This window comes from Camelus ferus, chromosome 10 (assembly GCF_009834535.1).
Source record: "Camelus ferus isolate YT-003-E chromosome 10, BCGSAC_Cfer_1.0, whole genome shotgun sequence".
Lineage (NCBI taxonomy): Eukaryota > Metazoa > Chordata > Mammalia > Artiodactyla > Camelidae > Camelus > Camelus ferus.
Genome location: NC_045705.1, coordinates 69,829,534 through 69,843,415, shown reverse-complemented (window position 1 = coordinate 69,843,415; position 13,882 = coordinate 69,829,534).

Sequence of the window (13,882 nt, the reverse complement as noted above, 5' to 3'; positions counted from 1 at the left end):
GACCCAAATGGATTGACTGGTGAATTCTACCCAACTTTTTAAAGGAATAATACGTATGTGACACACACGTTCCGTGCTGTAGAGGAGGCAAGAACGCTTCAGAACTCATTCCAGGATGCAGGAAGAGTAGAAAGGTGGACACAGAAACTAGAGGACACCCCGGGCCCTGGCAGGTGGGACTGATGCCCGCGCGGGGCCCCTGAGGTCACAGCTGTGTCACAGCTCAGTGCGATTGTTCTGCATCATGGTGGCCCCCCAGCCACCAAGACAAGGCCACCTCACACCCCAGTGTCCCTGGTTAAGCAGGCAGAGAGGTTTGTAATTTCCTCGAGATGCTTCTGCATTTAAAAACGCCGTGTTCGTGAAGCTTCGGTTAACTGGGCGGCTCGGCTGTACGGAACGGCCTTTGCCCGGTGGACGGGGTGGGGGACGGGTGGAGGGGGCGCTCGTGGCTGCTCTGTCTGCGGAGTTCACGCAGCTCTGTTTTGGCGGCCCTGCTGTGGCCGAGGTGCTTTCACGCTTAATGAAAGTTTTTTGAAATCATCTTCTTTTAACAGGAAGAGGCATGTCGCTGAGCAAGACCAACAATTGCTGAATAAACGCAAACCCCTTTGAGAACCAGGCCCGCCGGTGGCACGTCTCCTCCCTGGGAACACAGAGGTGAGAGGGGCTGGCGGCCCCCAGGGCTGGGGGGAGCCAGGAGCCAGGCATGCTTCGGCAATTTCAAATTTCTTACAGGTATGAAAATTAGTGGTTTTGTGTTTTCTCCTGATGTTTGTTTTAAAAACCTTCTTCCTCCTGCTGTTCAGAATTCTTTCTAGGTAGGGGTTGAACCTGATTACTTCTAAAGGGTCTGGAATCCCCGCCCGCATGAGCAGGCTCCGGGGCCGAACACGTAGGAAAGAGGCCTCGGTTTCTGTCGATACAACTGAACACAGCCCAGGCCGTCCACATTTCAATTAAGTTTCTGTTAAGGAGAAGGCGCCACCTCGGGCTGCTTGTGACCACTGATAAATGAAATATATAGGCATTTTCTTCCAAATACGTATTTGAATTCACAAGCACTTGCATTGCTCACCAGTTACACAAGCCAGGGTACCATTGCTGGAAGGGAGGAATTCCCTGTTGGAGGTCTGAGAGCTTGAGGGAGCAGGAAAAAAAAAATGAGAAGCTATTTGCGGGGGGGGGGGGGGGAATGGTGGTAACTGGTATGACTGGCGCCCTCCAAGTGTGAAAGCAGCCGGAGTCTTTTCTGTCCAGCGATAATGCCTGGCACACAGTAGGTCTGCAACAATTTTTGGAACGAACTGATGGAAAATCAAGTCCACAGCAGAAGCTTCTTTCCAGACTAACAACAGTGCACCGGCCACAGACGTCTCCGTGAACCCACTCAGTCAGGAGTAGGCAAACGTTTTCCGGAAAACGCAGGCTAAGAAATACATTGGGCTTCGTGGGCCAGACCACCTCCCACCTCTGTCCCAGCTGCTCGGCTCTCAACTGTAGTGAGAAAGCACCATAGACAATGTGGGGACAAGTGGGTGTGGCTATGTTCTAATAAAACTTTATTTACAAAAACAGACAGGGGCAGTGTGCTTTTGTAAATAAAGCTTTATTGGAACACAGCCACGTAGTTTGTGGTCCCCTGAGCTGGACGGACTCATAGCTCTAACACGATGGAGGCTGCACCTTTGTACCCTCTCAGGACCCAGATATTTTAGTTAAGTACAAACGTATTAAAACTGCCTCTCCTAAAAGAGAACCCTCCTACACTGTTGGTAGGAACGTAGTTTGGTGCAGCCATTATGGAAAACAGTATGGAGATTCCTCAAAAAACTAAAAATAGACTTACCATAGGATCCAGCAATCCTCACTCCTGGGCATATATCCAGAGGGGACCTTAATTCAAAAAGACACCTGCATCCCAATGTTCATAGCAGCACTATTTACAACAGCCAAGACATGGAAACAGACTAAATGTCCATTGACAGAAGACTGGACAAAGAAGCTGTGGTATATTAATACAATGGAATATTACTCAGCCATAAAAAAGAATGAAGTAATGCCATTTGCAGCACCATGGATGGACCTGGAGATTGTCATTCTAAGTGCAGTAAGCCAGAAAGAAAAAGACAAGCACCATGTGATATCACTCATGTGTGGAATCTGAAAACGAGACACAAATGAACTTATTTATAAAACAGAAACAGACTCACAGGCATAGAGAACAAACTTATGGGGAAAGGGAGTGGGAAGGGACAAATTGGGAGTTTGAGATTTGCAGATACTAACTACTATATATAAAATAGATAAACTGTTGGTGTCGCGATACTGTGTACACATACACACTGTATGCGGAGAGAGCTGATGGCTACTCTGAAGCTTTATTAAGTTGCACAGCAAAGAAGAATGACAAGGGAAATGGTTAACAGGCAGCGTCTGGCTCGAGGTCAGAAGACCCTTTATGTTTTGGTAAATCATGTTCGTGTTGACTCCAGCGAGCCTTACAGCTTATCAGGGCAGAACGTACGAGAAACAGCTGCTTCATAACGTTCTTCTTGGACACAGGCGGCTGTGCCTGTTTTAGGTTGCCCCGCTCTGGGGCTCTTCCCTGTCCTTGGCTAACCAGCCTTCTCACCTCTGAGTCTGTAGCTTTTTATAACTTGTTTACCATTCCGGCCCAAGGCTCGTTCCTCTGTTCCCACAGAGGGGGAGGGGACTACAATAAACAAGTTTCTTCTGCAGAGCACAGGGAGCTATGTTCAACATCTTGTAGTGACCTATAATGAAAAAGAACGTGAAAAGGAATATATGTGTGCACACATATGACTGAATCATTGTGCTGTACACCAGAAATTGAAAACTGACTATACTTCAATTAAAAAATGGAAAAAAATTGCGCTTGAAAAAATTTTTAATGTTGTCGAGTTGCTATGTATTGTGTTAGGGGCGAGTTGGAAGGCAGAAAACCTTTCTTTGCTTCAGAGTGTGAAACTACTTGCTTCCTGAAACTTGGATCTGAGCGCCGGGTCCCCGAGAACTGTATTCTGCTGAGCAGCCACCAGGGGACACCCCGGGCACATGGGAAACTGGGCAGCTTTGCACGAAGAAACGGAAGCAGAATCTAGAGTCTTGAAGATGTGCACCAACCCCCTGCTGGGAGGCAGGACCTGGGATCCTGGGCGGAAATGACTGAGCCAGAAACTTTCTCCCGATGCCACAGCCTGCAGCCTGACACGTATGACTCGTGCACATAGATACTGAATTCTAAGTATGGAAGTGTGATGTCCCCTGGACCACACCAAGAAGCACGGCATCCTAGGGGGACAAGCTGATATCCCCTCGGGTCAAGTTGTTCAAACAATTGACCTCAACATCTGCTTAGGGGAGAGGTCGAGTGCTGGGAGGGGCCCACGGCAGGGCTAAGCCTCACCTCAGGGCCCCCCGAACTCAGTTTTGACCCCAACCCGCACATCTCATCGAGTCCTCCAGATAAAGGGGGCATCCCCACCCCCGACAGTTTGTCAGCCGTCTGCTGTTACTCACACACATCCCTTGCCTCAGATGATTGTATATCCAAACGGTGGAGTGTGGAGTGCTCCATGGTGGTGAAAAGCGAGCCCCAGCCACGAGCACCGATGCGGGGAAATCTCCGAGGAGAACCGTCCAGGGCGATCACTCCATTCACATGAAATTCAAAAGCAGGCAAAACCAAACAACACTGTCTTTAGGGACAGATCTGGGTGTGGTCAGAGTGAGAGCAAGTGAGCAGCGCTGACAGAAACGTCGGGGCGGGGGTCGCCTGGGGGGGCCGGGAGGGGCTGCTCGGAGGCGTCGGCCGGTGCTTGGCACCCCTTGCAGGGTGGTGGTTACTAACTTTTACTAAACCAAGCCGTCATCTCCAAGGCGTGCGTCTGTTTCACACGTGTCTTCTTGTGCACACGTCATCGTAAACCAGCACAAAACAGACAAGTAACACGCCTTCCCCGTTTCTGTCTGGGGGCGCAGCTCCCCGGGGAGGGGAGCGTGTGGATCTGGGGAACCTCCATTTCTGACCGTTACGGGTTGCAGGCTGCTTTTCTAGAAGCTGTAGGGGATGCACTGCAAATGCTCGTCTCAGCCCGAGGGCTATGCCTCGTGTGGAGGCCAGGCTTCGTGGCCAGTGGGGGGCGTGACAGGTGACAGCCGACAGCCAAGAGGATGCAGGTGCTGGGTGCAGGAACACGGTGGCTGGATCCGATGCCCCTGTGGTCCCCGTGTCTCTGAGGCCCCTAGTCTTGTGGGAACTAGAATTTCTGCATCCTGGATGGTAAGTACCTTTGTACCCCTCTGACCAGCCCCTCCCTGAGCCCCAGAGCCCCGCCTTTCAGCTCCTTCCCCATCAGTAAACGCCACTGGTGTTACCTGCTCTGTATCACCTTTTCCCAGAAAGCCGGGCCTTTTAAATCCCACACATGCGGGCACCAACTGTCTCAGTTTGCCCACAACTGGGGTGTTTCTAGGATGTGGTTCTTTCAACGTTAAAACTGGGAAAACTCTGGACAAACCAAGACCAGTCAGTGATTTCGCCCAGACTTTCTCATTTCAGATTTAAGGCCTTGGTTTTGTTCTGACCGACCTCATATCATAGCAGCACTCCAGACCCCTTGCATGACTCCTGTAAATGCTGAGTTTATTTTGGAGGGGTCCGGGGAGGAAGGTTTGACCCTATCCTAAGCTGCCATCCCACCAGGCAGCCCCCCCGCCCCCCTGCTCAGTCACGGCTCTTGGGGGATGGCAAGGGTTTTGGTGGGTGACCCTGTGCTGTTCTCTAATCTTGCCAAGGGCAGGTTAAACTGGTAAAACAAGGCTTCAAGGCAGTTGTTGCTCTTCAAATGGCTGGGAGTGAGAATTAAGGAAAATGCTTTTTAAACTGGAGAATCAACCATCCTATCAGATTCCTGTGCCAGCTGTCTGTAATCAGAGCTGGCTGTCTTGTCTGATCTTGAGACAGGGAAGATCAGAATTGCCGGGAGCGCTTCTTAAACAAGACGGCTGGGCATCACCCCCAGCGTGTCTGATGCTCAGATCTGGGGTGAGGACTGAGGATGCATGCCTGACAAATACAGGTGATTCTGCTGGTCCGCGGCTGCACTTCGAGAACTATTGTCAGAGTGTGAAGGGAATTAAGTCTAGACTAGGGGTTGTCAAACTTTTTCTACAAGGGGTCACATAGTAAATATTTCAGGCTTTGTGGCCACCTGGTCTCAACAACAGCTCAGTAATGGTAGCGCAACAAGCAGCCAGAGGGAATCAGTAAATGAAGGAATGGGCATGGCTGTGTCTCAATAAAACTTTATTTACAAAAATAGCTAGTGGGCCAGTTTCAGCTCATGGACTGTAGTTTGCCAACCCCTGGTCTGTGACTTTCAATAGTCTATGAGCTTCTCTGCGTTCTCCCTCCATGAGCAGGTGACTTTGAGCCCGTGGACAGCAGGTCATGGAGGTCATGGAAAGGGGCATTTATTTGGGATACAGAGGCAGTGTAGCAGAGTGTATCAGTCAGCCTTTGCTGCATAACGATGATGCTAATAATTACTGGCTTGCAGCAACAACTATCTTATTAGTCATCAGTCGGTTGGCTGGTGATTATTCTGGTCTGAGCTGGTATGGTCTCTGCTGGGCTCTCCTGTGCATCCGGGGCCACCTAGCAGACCACCTGCTGCTGGGTAAATTGCACACACACACCCCCCCCGCCGCATGTCCAGCAGGCGGCTGGCTATTGGCGGGGCACCTAGTTCTCTCCCACGTGGTCTCTTGTCCCAGAAGCTAGCTTAGGCTCTTTCAAATGATCGCCTCATCACACCTCATCGGTGTGAGATGGGGCTTAGTTCCTCCTGACCCGTGACTCCTCACACAACACCATCTCCATCACGTGCTCCTGGTCACAGGGGCCCCACGTCCTGCCCAGATCTGAGAGAGGGAAAATTGGCTCCCTTAGAAGAAACTGAGACTGGTGCCCCCAGCCCCATGCTGCCACGGGGAGGCGTGACTTGACTTGGGGCCGTGTCTGGCTCGAGAAAGTCGCCTCCTCGCAGTGGTGGTTATTAAGGCCTCAGTGACACCCCGCAGGTGTAACAGTAGTGGGTGCACGGGAAACCGAAGACCCCCAAGGCCATCTGGAGTGCGCCCTCCACGTGCCTCTCAAGGGACGGCCCCGCCCAGCCTGGACTCTGGGCTTTCGATGTCTGCTCCCCCGTCTGGAATCCGTCCAAGTCTTCCAAGACCAGCTCGTCATGTGGCCTCCTCTGTACAGCCCTCCTCACACTGAACGGATCTATAAAACAGATTTGTTTCTCCTTTAAGCTGGGAACAACTCCTTGAGAGCAGGACCAGTGTCTCGCTCAGAGCCCGCAGCCCTGTCTTCAAGGCCATCCAAGTGCAACCCCTTTAAATCACGTGGGGCGTGTTTCTCCCCATTTTTTATTAGAAACATTGAAAACCAGCCAGGGTCATGTCCCACTAATGGAAGGACTCATCACGGGGAGAGTGTAAACACTGCCCACCCTGCTCTCCCGCAGCCACAGGCGGTCTCCCTTTGGGACACTGCCGCGTGGAGCCTGGGTGATTTTCTTAAGGAAAACAAACAGTAGCCACGTTCTGTCAATCCTGTGTATTTCCCAGGAGGAGAGCGAATCCCGCCCTGATCCCACTCAGCGGGGGACGGGGACGAAGGAGGGCCCCCCAGGACTCTCTTCCTCCATGTAGAGAGATCCAGGAACTTGCCAAAGCAATGAGTGAATCAGTATTCCATACATGCACGGTTGTGGGATTGAATTTGATTTTATTAGAAAAAGGAGACAAGATTGTAGGAATTTTGCAGAGGCAGCAGAGACATCATTTTCCTCCGCCAAGGACCATTTTGAGATAGATTTCTTTGTTTTATTTTATTTAGGTTTCACTGAAGCATAGTCGATTTACAACATTGTGTCAGTTTCAGGGGTACGGCAAAGTGATTCAGTCATGTATTTATATTTTCAGGTTGTCTTCCATCACAGGTTATTACAAGGTAATGAATGGAGTTCCCTGCGCTGTACAGGAAATCCTTGTTGCTCATCTATTTTTGTAGTTTGTACCTGCTAATCCCAAACTCCTGATTTATCCTCCCCCCTCTTCCTCTCCCCTTGGTCACCATACATTTCTTTTCTACGTCTGTGAGTTTGTCTCTGTTTTGTGCATAGAGTCATTTGTATCATCTTTTGGCTTCCACATGTCAGTGACGTCATATGGTGTTTGTCTTTTTCTGACTGGCTTATTTCACTTAGAATGATCATTTCTAGGTCCATCCATGTTGCTGCAAATGGCAATATTTTATTCTTTTTTATGGCTGAGTAGTATCCATCTTATACTTAAATACCACATCGTCTTTACCCAGCCGTCTGTCGATGGACACTCAGGTGGCTTCCGCGTCTTGGCTGTTGTACATAGTGCTGCTATGACTATTTTCATCCTACAGCCACAGCTCGGTGTCCCAGTAGGGCCAGCGGCCACAGGCAGCCCAGTTCAGTCCTGCAGCAGACCTACCGGGCTCTGGCTTCAAGGAGCTCAAGCTGAGGAGGAGATGCAGGCAGAGAATTTCCCGGGCAAGGATGTGAGGACCAAAGGCAGGGATGAGATCAGTGTAGTCAGTGGACGTGACTACTTGCTGCAAGAGTGAAAGGCCATCCTTGAGAATGGTACTTAATCAAAAGCTTTGAACAGTGTTTAAAAATGGTGGCAAATCATACATCTGACAAGGGTCTAGTGTCTGGGATCTGTAGAGAACTCTTATAACTCAAAAATAAAGGCAAACAACCCAATTAAATATGGGCAGACTAGTAAATACAGGGAACTCTAATTCGAAAAGATACATGCACCCCAGTGCTCACAGCAGCACTCTATACAGTAGCCAAGACATGGGAGCAACTTAAATGTCCATGGCCGATGACTGGACAAAGAAGCCATGGTGTGTTTATACAATGGAATACTACTCAGCCATAAAAAGAATGGAATACTGCCATTTGCAGCAACATGGATGGACCTGGGGATCGTCATTCTAAGTGAAGCAGCCAGAAAGAGAAAGAAAAATACCATACGGTATCACTCATATGTGGAATCTAAAAAAAGAAAAAAGACACTAATGAACTCATCTACAAGACAGAAACAGGCTCACAGACGTAGTAAATGATTTTATGGTTACCAGGGGGAGAGAGGGTAGAAAGGGACAAACCGGGAGTTTGAGATTTGCAAATATGAAATAGCACATGTAAAACAGATAAACACGATTCTTCTGTAGAGCTCAGGGAACTATATTCCATATCTTGTAACCTGCAATGAAAAAGACTGTGAAAACCAATACACGTGTGCACGTGCACGACTGAGACGCTGTGCTGTACACCAGAAAATGCCGCATTGTGACTGACTGAGCTTCAATTTTTTAAGAAGTGGGCAGACCACTTGAAGAGAGAAAATGTAAGATGCACAAATAAGCACATGAAAAGCCGCTCTACATCCTGAGCCAACAGGGAAACAAATGAAAATCACAACAGAAGCGTCACTCCGCACCCACGAGGGTGGCTGCTAAAGAAAGGCCGACAATGACAGGTGCGCAGGGAAGCACACGGAGAACCTGGAGCCCGGCACGATGCCGGCAGGGATGGAACGCGCGGCCGCCGCGGAGGACGGCCTGAAGTTCCTCAGGAAATTTGCTCAGAGGCTGCCTGCCGTGTGACCAGCCGCCCTCCACCGGACACCTACCGGGGGAATGAGGCGCGTCCACATAAACACTTGTACGCGAGTGTTCAGGCAGCACTGCCCCACGCCACGTGGCATCTCGGGGGCCAGAGACCGCGGAGCCCACCTCATCCGGACCCCACGGGCAGTGTGACTGCAGGGGAAGAGGGGAACTCAGGCTCTAAGAGGAGGTGGACGAGGCTGGGGAAGCCCCAGCCGGTGAAGGAGACGCCGCCTGTGCCGGTGCCTCAAGCGGCTTCACATGGAAGCGGCGACGTGCAGAGGCGCCTCCTGGGCTGCGGGCGCCCCCGCTTTCTGCCTCCCTGGACCTTCTCCCAGCACTCCCTGGCCTCTGGGAGAGGTTCGCTCTTCCTGCTGCTTCTGCAGGTCTGTCCTGCGGGTGAACAGTTCCTTCTCTCGGCTAGCTGAACGTCCCTTCCAATTCCCCTCACGCCTGGCCTTACGCTCCTGCTTCTGTGTGCTGGCACTGAAAGTTTAAAAAAAAATTTAATCTCAGAATAGTTGGTTTACACTGTTGTGCTAATTTCTGGGGTGCAGCGGAGCGATCACTTAGGTGTACATTCCTTTTCATGTTCTTTCTCATCATAGGTCGTTACAAGGTACTGACTACAGCTCCACGTGCTGTGCAGTGAGCCCTTGCTGTTTTCGTCTCTCACGTACAGTAGCTAGTATCTGCCAGTCCCGAGCTCCCAGCTTATCCCTGCACCCTCCTCTGATACTGAGTGTCTAAGGTTCACAGGTGAGGCCCAGCCCCATAAGGACCTGAATAAAGCAGGGAAGCAGCCCTTTGTGGAATGTTCCGCCCTGGGTCCAGCAGCCCTGCCCCGTTTTCCAGCGGCCGGCAAGCCCAGGGAGTCGGCCCATGGGAGGCAAATCCCACACCCCCATCTGAACCAGTTACATTCCACTCAAGACATCCCAGATGAAAATGCTCGGGCTCAGAGACAGCCGGGCAGTTACTCACGCCCCAGTTTCCCTCCTTTTGCTAAAGCCATGGAAACAGAAGCCTCAGACGATTAAAAAAAAAAAAAGAGGAAAAACCACATTGTAGTCACTCTGAGTTCAAACGCTATTGTAACAAGGGGAGAACAAAACCCGCTGGGCCAGCCCCAGAATTAATTAACTTCCGCACTGCAGATGCACTGAGCTGTGGGAGGAGGAGCGTGGATTCCGACCCCCTCCCAGGGCTGCCCTTGGCCGGCAGGGAGACCGGGGCAAATCCCTTGCCCAGCAAGGTTTATCATCCTCATAACATGTAGCAATGATGGCGATGGTACTTGCCACGCGATCTCACCTCCGCAAGACATCGGCGAGCAAGTTGGGGCGGCTGCTTCCTGCACCATGAGGTGCCCTGTCCGTCTGAGACCTTCCTGCGGCACAGCCAGCTGCCTCGGTGCCCTGCCTTTGAGAAGCTACACGTGGCTGAAGACACGCCACCCACCCACAGACAAGCAGGACACCCACAAAAATGCCAGAAGTCCCCCTTAAAGGACTGATCAGATTCCAAAGCAACTCAACAGGCACTAGCTGGGCCCTGGCGGTGGGGACAGGGTGCTGGCGGGGAGATGCGGACCCTGCTGGGGGCAGGTGGTGGCCCGCTGGGGAGACTGGGGCAGATGCGAGCTGCAGAGCGCAGCAGGGAAGGGGCCTGGACGCGGCAGCGGCCCATCTGCCGACATCTCTGGAAAGCGATTTGGCAAACTGTTTATGAGCCTTTAAACCGTCCTGGTCTTCCAACTGGTCATTCAAAGGACGTGTGGGATTGACAGCCAGACCAGAATTCAGGACGGAGTGAGGCGGGTCATCACAAGGTTATTCACAAAGCCCGCAAAGCCTGGGGCTAAGTCTTCACACTAGAGGACAGTTAAAGGGACCGGCAGCCCCACGTGGCGGGGCCCTGCGGCCGCGCAAAGCGCCTCCCCGTGAGGGCGACGTCCGGGGGAAGTTTAAACGCTCAGAAAAGGGTGCGTCTCTATATAATATTTTATATGCACGCACATGATAGACACACGACGAGACTGCACGCCACTGGAATTGTACCATGTGTGGCAGTTTTCAGGGCGCCAGACAGAAAGGGACCCCAGTGACCCCTGTGTTGATTGTAACAGCTGGAAGGGTAAATGTCTGCTATTTTTTTCAATTATTCTTTTTTTTTTTTGAGCTTTTTATTTTTAAATTTTTTTTTACAATTTCACATTTTCATTTTTTAACCTCTTTTTGTGGAGGACGGAAAAGGTTTTATTTACATACTTTAATGGAGGGACTGGGGACTGAGCCCAGGACCTCACGCAAGCCAAGCGCACGCTCTACCACTGAGCTACACCCTCCCCTCAAATACCACTACCCAAAGGGTTGCCTGTGGCTGGTGGGGTTTGGGGAGGGCCCTCCTCTCCCTCACGGTTTTCTCTATTTTCTCGAATGAACACACAGTCTTTCCCTATCTGAAAAAAGAATTAAAATCACCTTTAAAGTGAAGAAAACATTTATCATGGTAAAAGCTTAGTTAAAATGCAGTATTCAAAAGAGAAAATGGATTCATTTATTTTGAGGGTAATTCATTTTTAAAAAACCATGCATGGAAATAATTTGAAACAAGTATCAAAATATAACAGGGCAGAGGTGGGTGTCGCTCAGGGATGGAGCGCCTGCTTGGCGTGCGCGGGGCCCTGGTTTCAATCCCCAGTACTTCTATCAAAAAGAGAAAAAGGATATAAAAATACGTATATACATATATATATACTAGGGCAGTGGTAGGTGGTCAGACCACGGCGGGGTTGTGGTTTTTCTTCTTCATACTTTTTCGTGTTTTCTGAACTTGCAAAGATGTGGAAGAAATTGTCTAGAAGTCCAGTGGAGGGAGGGGCTGGTTTCAACCTGGGGCCGGGAAGCCTGTGAGGGCTCCCAGGAGAGGCGGCGCTGGGGCTGGGGTGGGGGGCCTGGCCATGACACCAGCACGGAGACCGTCAGGGCCACTGTGCCTCCCGGGGTCCCCGCCCAGAGCCCCTGCCTGGGGGAACGGGAGAGGGGCTGCTTCAGGGGACCCCAGTGAAGCAAGTCACGGGCCACACCAGACACGGGAAAAAGCCTTCACCCACGGCAGCCTTCTGCCTTCTCCAGGGCAGCCACGTGTAGACAGACGGCCACCTGAGAGCCCGGCCGCTCAGCACCGTCTCCCCTGCCTCCCCATCCAGGTCTCACGTGCGGCACGATGAACGTGCCTCTCATCTGTGACTACGGCTCGGGCATCAGTAAGGTGGGCTTTGCGGGGACAGAAGCGCCCCTGGCTGTGTTCCCCACCATCCTCGGGAAACTTCGCCATGATGTGAGTGCTGGCATCCTCCCCTGGGGCCTCGCCCCCTCCCACACGGTGACCAAGTCACGTCCTCAGAGCAGAGGTGGCCTCGGTGAGCCGGGCACCAGCGTCACGGGGCAGTGGGCTTGGGGCAGTGGGCTTGGGACACTGCAGGGGCCGGACCCGCCCAGAGTTTCTGCTTCAGCAGGTCGGGGGGAGGGGGCCCAGGGTTTGTATTTCCCACCACTTCTCGGGGGGTGTTAGTGCTGCTGGCCCGGGGGCCACACTTGGACAACCGCGGACCTGGAAAGAACAGGCAGATTACATACGTCAGCAAAGCAGGCGGCTGTCAGAACTAAATCACGCTGCCCGTCTCTTCACTGTTTGATTTTCCCACTTTTAAGAAGGGTGTGATATTGAGAAGGAGCTCTACCCCGAGGGTAAACAGCCGCCCGCACGCTAAGTGCCGAGCGACACAGCCTCTGGGGCCGGGAAGACACTAGGGAGGGGTGGGGACTGCGGCCAACGCTCTGTTTAAAGGGCATTCTCTGCTGCCTAGTGACGTGCAGGAGAGTGGGCCCCGTGTTGCCAGATCTTCCTGCTTTTCCAGAGAATTTAGAAATTCGGAGTTTTTATTGTGATAAGATATGTATGCAATTGAGTTTACCATTTTAACTTTTTTTAAGTGCAGAGCTCACCGGTACGAAGCACATTCACATTGTTGCGCAACCATCCCCTCCATCCGTCTCCCAAACCTTTTCTTCTGCCCAAATTGAAACTCCGTCCCCTTCAAAAACCACCCCGCACCCCCCCCCCAGGCCCCAGCCCCACCAGCCTGCTTCCTGCCTCTCTGGCTTCGACTCCTCTGAGGATCTCCCTGTACAGTGTCGGTGCAGAGTTCTCGTTCACAGAACGGGGTTAACAACAGTGCGTGCGTACCTGAGTTGGTCGGAAGGTTAATGGGATGGGGGTGTGAACGTTTAGCACAGTTTCTGACCCGTGGAGTGTCTGGCAGTTCCCTCCCGGGCAATAGAGGGGATCTCACCTTGAGAGCCTTACCGTAATTACAGCTGCAAAGACCCTTTTTCCAAATGAGCGCACGCCCGCAGGCTCCAGGGGGCCTATCTATCAGGGACACCATCCAGCCGAGTGCAGAGAGACCATGAGAGGCCTCAGCTCAGCGCTCAGCCCCTCCTGCAGGTGGGCCCCACCCAGCACCGCCTCCTCCCCAGGCTCTTAAAGGAATCTCATCTGCAAGGACCTTATTTCCCACCGGTTCTGGGGGGCCGCCATTCAACGCACCGCAGCCGCCTTCTGCCATGGTGCCTCCGCTCTGCTCGGTGATGCCGGGGCTGGGGCTCCCCTGCCGACGGCTCTCCCGAGCACCTGCAGATGGGAGGCACTAGCGGCGACTGGAAGGTGGAGGGAGCAGCCGTCTTCCTTCCTGCCAGCAGCCCCAAGGGCTCGCTCTACCCTCCCTCCACCCGCAGTGCCCTGCAGCTGCGTCAGAACAGCCGGGGCGGAGCCCCGCTTCCGGCCCTGCGGGGCCTCCTCTGCGCTCTTGCTCTGCAAGCCCGAGTTCCCGGTGTCCCGCAGCCGAGTGGCCACTGAGTGATCCTGCTGTGCGCTGCCTCAGTGGTCCCTGTTTGCGCTTTCAAACTCCCAACACTGTGTAACCACCAGCTGGTGCTCAGTTCCTCTCTTTGGAATCCTTCGTGTGGCATCTTGCCCCTTCAGGTCTAATACTTTGTCCTGCAAGGTCAAAACCTGACATTGCTCCGTGGAACATTCCACAGCCCCAGGAGAGGAAGTGACATCTGT